Raw genomic sequence first — 7,270 nt, forward strand, 5'->3', positions numbered from 1 at the left:
GTCCAAGTTTCAAGCCCAATGTCAGCAGTTGCACAAGTCAGAAGTGAGGAAAGCAAAAGCTTCGTACCTTTAAAAATCGCTTTTCTTTCCCTTTCGCACATCAACAAAATAAAAAAAAGTGATGATGGCAGTCTGTATGAGCCCCGCCGGGGTGGTGCAGTGGAAAGACGCCCGACTACTGTCCGGAGTTCCAGGGTTCGAACCTGGCCTCGGCGGCTGCGTTTCGATGGAGGCGAAACGAAAAGGCGTCCGTGTGCTGTGCGATGTCAGCGCACGTTAAAGATCCCCAGGTGGTCAAAATTACTCCGTAGCCCTCCACTACGGCTCTCCTTTCTCTCTTTCCACTTTCACTCTCACCTTCATCCCTTCTCTTACGGCGCGGTTCAGGTGTCCACAGAGTAAGTGTGACCGATACTGCGCCTTTCCCTTCCTGTGAACCAATTAATTAATAAGTCTGTATGATGTCCATTTCATGAATCAACTCACATCCGCATGCTGCGTACATTGCAACTGCGTGTTTTCACACGCAGGACATCTGAGCTTATGGACCAGAAGTGCCATTCGATGCCTCAGTTCTGAATGAGGAGGCTGATACAAGAAAAGGAGCATTAAATTCCCCATATGCAACCGCATGCCGCTAAGTAATGATACCATAAAATGGTATTGTATATAACATGTTATACGAGGTTTAAGGTTCAAAATCAGCATCCGCATTTATTGACCCGGTAGTGGGTAGCTAGTGTAATATCGTCGGTGCGCAGTCTTCAACGTGCACTGACATCGCGCAGTAAACAAGCGCCCTGAGTTTCGCCTCTATCAAAACGCGGAAACTATGCTTGGGTCGAAAACGCGTCCTCGGGATCGGCCGCCGAGCGCCTAAAACCTCTCTTGGGGGGTGTTGGCACCATAAAACCAATCTTCGATTAACTCCCGCGACCGCCGGTGGCTGCATTTCGATGGAGGCAAAACGGAGAGGCGTCCGTGTGCTGTGCGATGCCAGTGCACGTTAAAGATTCTCAGGTGGTCGAAATTACTCCGCAGCTCTCTACTACTGCTCCTCTTTCTTTCTTTCTACTTTCACTCCTACCTTCCTTCCTTCTCTTACGGTGCAGTTGAGGTGTCCACAGAAGCAAGTGTGACAGATACTGTGCCTTTCCCTTCCTGTGAACCAACAATTATTATTATTATTATTATTATTATTGTTGTTGTTGTTGTTGTTATTATTATTATTATTATTATTATTATTATTATTATTATTATTATTATTATTATTATTATTATTATTATTATTATTATTATTATTATTATTATTATTATTATTATTATTATTATTATTATTCTCAATTCTTCCAAAACTAGGGTTGTGTCCTTTACTCGTAAAACACATAGCTTTCTCTACCATTATTCTGTCAATTCTGTGCTGTTGGATAGGGTTGATGAAATTAATGACCTTGGTGTACTTTTTGACCGCACCCTCAGCTTCTCCTCTCACACTAAACGCATTGCTCAGCGGGCTATGCGCACACTCGGATTCGTTTGCAGACTTTCGAGAGAGTTCCATACTCCACTTCCGTTCCTAAAACTGTACCTGTCCATATGCCTCCCGGTCTTGGAGTATGCGTCGGTTGTTTGGAATGGCACTTGCAAATCGAACTTGGACAAGGTTGACAGAGTACAAAAAAAATTTTTACGGATATTTCATTATCGCTTTCCTTTTGCAACTTCCCCCTCTCGCTCCACCAGGAGCGCCCAACTGAATCTTCCTTCCCTTCACTGCCGTCGTTTCAGACTTGATATCATATTTCTGTACAAACTCCTTCATGGCCACATTATGTGCCCTCAGCTCTTAGAGTACATCCTACTGCGCGTTCCGCGAAAGAGCATGAGGGAATTCAGACCATTTCAGGTTTCTCCTCTTCATTCCCACTCCCCTCTGGACAGGATGCAGTGGTTATTTAACTCTTTTTGTCCTCACCTTGACATCTTCCAAAACTCGCTCTGTTCATTTACATTGGATGTTCGTAGCGTTGTATTCTAAATAGTACTTTATCACATATAACTCCCACTTTCTAGCCTTAAATTGTATTTACTTCACTTTTTGCTTTTTCTCCTGTTCAATGCTGTCTGTATCTTGAACTACTTTTTATCCGTTTCTTGCTTATATTTCAACTTTAAACTTTATATTCGAATCTTACTGTCCCTTGTTCAATTTTACTTCTTTATTGTATTATTCTGTATTTCTAGCCTGTGTTTTAAGTACCATGCACTTGTTGCGCCTGGAATGGTTGTTTATTTTATGTATATTTCTATATTACTATAATCAATGTCAGTCATCTGTTTTTTTTTTTTTTTCCTCTTCTACCTACCGTTCTTTTTTTTTTCTTTATTTCCTGGTGTGCTAAAAAATTCTCTCACTGTGTATATAAGTGATGATACTCATTGTTTGCTTAATTTCCGTGATACTTTTCGTCTCAGTTTCATTTCATGTATTATTTATTTCTTTTTTTTGTGTTCTCTCTGTGTGTGTAAACATGTTTGTGCTTTTTCATTTTTTTTTTTTTGTGCTGCAGCACAAAGACCACATGGTTGTTCCTGCGCACATTAAATAAAGATTGATTGATTGATTGATTGATTGATTATTATTATTATTATTATTAATGAATGCCCGCGAATGCAACTGCCAAGGAAAGGTTCTTCTGGCTTTAGTCAAGTTGAAGGACGTTCTTACCTGAAAAACAAAGCCAACAAATGAAGTTGGTTTTGCCGTCTCCACTACAAAGCTCGATTGCTCGACGTTTTCTGTAGTTTCATTAATATGTCAGTGTCGACGGAACTCTGTGAAAGCGAACAATAAATGAAGAAAGTCGCTTCTGTTTCTCTTTTTCCACTTTCCCTCCCATATTCCTCCTTTCCCTTACGGCGCAGTTCAGGTATCCACAGAAACACGTGTGACAGATACTGTGCCTTTCCCTTCCTTTGAACTAATTATTATTATTATTTATTATTATTTATTCATGGCTGTGTTGTCGGAGGCGTTTTTTTAGTGTTTTCTGCCTCTTAGCCATTGGAAACGCAGATGATGAATTACGTGATTTTCTATCATTCCTTGAGGACGACAATATACGGTCAGAAACGAAGACTATGGGCGCTGAACATCACTTCCCTTGTGAGATGTTCAAAATGCATAGGCGGTGCTAAGCATAGAGGTACAAAGCGCGCGTGCCGAAGAAGGGAACTGTTTTTCTTCTCTGTGCAGCAGAAGCCTAGAAAACATGGCATGCAGTAGTAGCCGCGAAAAATATTTTAAGTTAAGAAATGATGCACAAAGGCGCTTTGCTGGTTTCAAACCTGGTTCCCTAGTCCCGCAAGAACATCACTGAGTATACGATAAAATGTTGAGGTTAAATAAGTACTACATAGATTAGTATAAAGGCTGAGCACGTGTGCATCTCTGTAGGCTCGTGTTCTGAAGTAATCTACGGCTGAGCCTATACAGAATCAACTCATTAGGTTTCTTCAACGAAATGGATGAGAAAAGCAGTATGAATGAAGGTAGAAAAATCACCTGTGTTGGTTCACGACAGCCCGACGACAGAACTGGAAAACATGGCAGCTAAAGAGTGTTACGAAGTAAGACGGTTTTTTTCAAATTGAAACAGTTCCTCCTTCTCCACTGGTTTTCAAATGGTTACACATGTTTCAATAAGACTGCCACTTCTGGAAACGAAATGGATCCTGTCTAGCTAGAAACTTAAATCTGAACCAAGTGAAAGGGTCGGGGTAGATTAGGAAAGCTCGGCTTCTGCTGCGCAGTGAGGAAAAACAGTTCCCTTCTCCAACACGCGCGTTTTGTACCACTATGCTTTGTACAACCTCTGCATTTTGAACATCTCACAAGGGAAGTGATGTTCAGCGCCCATATTCTTTTCTGACCGTATGTTGTCCTTCCTTGTGCATGTTTGACCGTGTAGATAGTAGACCCAGCGACACGGCTTGAAGCAAGCAAGCCCCAAGCAAGCGTCATGCAATGAATGCTTCTTGGTGCCTAAATGGTGTCGCTCCTCATACAACAATTGCGCTGATACATGGGGCGTAACTATACATAAGGCCTCCTTCTGGAAACTTGTCTTCGCAGGCATAAGCATATACACATTGTTATTGAGCGAAGCACGCTTAAATGTTTCTGCAAGATCTCTTCATTTTCCTGACTTACAAAAACTTTATACTAAAGAGAATACAACATTGTTAAGTACGCGCCGACTTTAAACTAATAATTTATTGTAAAACTATCAATATCTCAGAATAACAGCTTGAGGAGCGAGCTGGTGCATAGTACTCAGAACGGCGGCGCAACGTAGAGGAAACATGTAGGTAGAAACATAACTACAAGCAGTGAAGTTGGTAGTGTGGCTGAGTTTGAAAGAGGAAGTTCAGTTTCGTTTCATATTACAGTTGGTAGTTTTGCACCTGGGTTGTGTTTCTATCTAAGTGTTTGTTTACATTGCGCCGCAGTTCTGGATGCTATCATTATCATATTGCGCACTCCGTAAAAACATTTAAAGGAAATGAGACGGCAATCTTGGAAGTTAACTACTGCGGTTCTTCAACATTGCTATCAATGCATCAGTTGCTTCACATGTAGGCTGAGGCATCTGCCGCTAGTATACCTCTATTTCCGTTATATGTTAGTTATCTGAAACCGCAACTGACGAACCCCAGTGGAGAGGATTCATGTTACAGGTATTTCCTCTGCCTGGCTGTACTAATTTGCTAGCCCCCTACACTTCGCTCTTTTATTGACATGCTAGTCCGTTTTGTAAGTATGGATCTTTGAAGACAGAAGAAATATTTTACATACTTAGCCATTCTGTGCGCCGTTTTCAGCAATCAACTTTGTTGCCTGCAGCAGAGTTGAAATCTGGGTTAGCTGGTAAATGCCCCTGCAAAATAAACCAGTAAAAGGACGGAGCACAGTCCAGTCGTAGTCATACATGGCAAAATTACTTTTGAAAAGGAATTAAATTATATTACTAATTACTATGCTGAAAATCGCAGAAAAGTAATTAAATTACATTACTCATTATTGCTCCCAAAACGTAATGAAATTACATTACAATTACTTCTACTTAGTAATTAAATTACTTTTAAATTACTTTCTAGTTTCCATCCATGTAAAAAATAAGCAAAGCTAGTAAGCAAAACAACTTGTTCTCCAGACGCGAAGCACCGACATTCTTTTGTCTACCCGCCAAATTCCGTCCCAGAGAGCTATTCCTTCTCTCCCTCCTACAGTACGTGCGACTACGAAAACAAGACTACCGCAAAAAGAAAAACAAACATGGTCGAACGGTCCTGAAATGACCGGCGAACCCAGCGTCTTGCTGGCCCAGAGCTGTCTCCGCCATTAGAAGGGCCCGAGAAGCTAGGTTATTTATTGCTTCCGCAGTCCCAAGAATCGATGTCGGCACATTTGTGCTCAGTGCTCAGTAATGCTCAAGCCACGGTGCCTCACGTCATGGACCCTTCTGCCTATCTCCCCTAACCCCAATCCTCCTTCGCCCCGTGGTGTTGAGTGTAACCAGGCACCACTGTGCCCTAGCCGACGCAACAGGGAGTGCCGCTACGCCGCGCTCCAAACTAGTTTTCAGCTCCAGCCTTCTGGCACCATCTCTCCCTTCAGCATTCCCTTGACGCCTTGTATCCTGCTGCTTGGAGAATGGTTGAGGTCTCAGACGCACTGTTCTGCTCAACTCTGTCCCCCTCTGCCGATCCGTTACGCTGGCTTCGCTTGCCGCACGCCGTTTCTGCTTTCGCGGCACTATACTTCGTCGTCTATTGAAAAAGTAGTGGCGCATTTTAGTAAAAGTAATTTCAAAAGGAATTAGTTACTTTTGCTGCGAAATTACTACCAAAAGTAATTCATTACAGTACTAAACTACCAACCCGAAAAAGGAATTCATTACATTACAAATTACCGAGAAAAGTAAATAAATTACAGTAATTTCATTACTGTAATTCAATTACTGCCATGTATGGTCGTAGTGTACGCCTTGTCTCGTTTCTGTCCTTCGCCTTTTGACTGGTTCGTTTTTCAAGATATGTTCGCTGCACTATGTGAAGCATTAAAAGCACGAAATGGCTAGAAATCTGCAGTAAAAACACATTATTGAAGTGCTGTAGCATGAATGCCTGCACGTAGTTGTGCCAGGGTGCTAGCAAAATTGGACAATCTTGCAGTTCCGAGATCAGAAGCTACTTGGCTGTCGTCTTCATAGAACTTCAACGAAGCCATACGCTGAATTTTGACTAGTTGAGAAGAGTGCTATTTCGCCCTTTCAGAAAACGCCTGATACACCGTACTACTGAAAAATTACCAAGAGTGAACCTTGCCGGATGTGACTAACTGTCAGCCTATTTTGTTAGGTAGAAAATGGAAGCCATCTTCTAGCCACGAGTACCGTAATGCATATAAGCGGATGCTCCCCCCCCCCCCCCCCCCCCTGCTTTTCTCCAGCAAGGCAGCGCTCCTGCAGCAAGTTGTGAAGTGGGCGGGGGCGAATGCACCACAATGCGCAGCAGCCAGACTTTCATCGGCGTTTGTAACGACACTGCAGTCATTCTTTAGGAACTATAGAGCTGAGGGACGCCTAAACAAGAGCAGAATTTGTGTTCTAATCAAGTCCTCTTGAAGGCCTTTTACTTTCCTTGTCTTTCTGCTATTATTTTGATTGAAAAGGACCATCTTTATGATGTAAACCTCTGTCGCTTCTTCACTAACTCTGTCTCTATCTTCCTCGTCTCATGTCCGGCCGGGCCACGCTACTCGAGTTCCAAAAACGCTGACATGATGCACAAGAAACTCAGTGGCCCAGCAGAAATTTTCTGGTTCAAACAGTACAGCCAGCCCATGACAGGAAAATGGTTACACTCTGTAAAAGAAGGTGTGCAGCAGAACGACAACGCTGCTCTTAAAATGCACTCAACTTATATTTCTCATTTATAAGCGTTTATCTATCTGGGCAAGAATGACCTGTGTATATTTGCGGCGGCGTTCGTTTTCAAACATTTCCTGGCACTCACGACTAACACTCGCGTGTCAAGAGAGGGATGTTTTGCGCGACTGCATCTGTAAATGTGTGCTTCATTGCGGTATGTGGAAATTTTTACATGATACTCTAATAGCTACACTGAATACTTGGAGGCTGATATTACCATTCTATTTGAACCCTGTTTTATTGCCATTTTATTCTTGCTTATATTGTTACGTGTC

The sequence above is a fragment of the Amblyomma maculatum genome, chromosome 5 (genome assembly GCF_055883805.1).
Source record: "Amblyomma maculatum isolate TAMU_Amacu chromosome 5, ASM5588380v1, whole genome shotgun sequence".
In the NCBI taxonomy this organism is placed as follows: Eukaryota; Metazoa; Arthropoda; class Arachnida; order Ixodida; family Ixodidae; genus Amblyomma; species Amblyomma maculatum.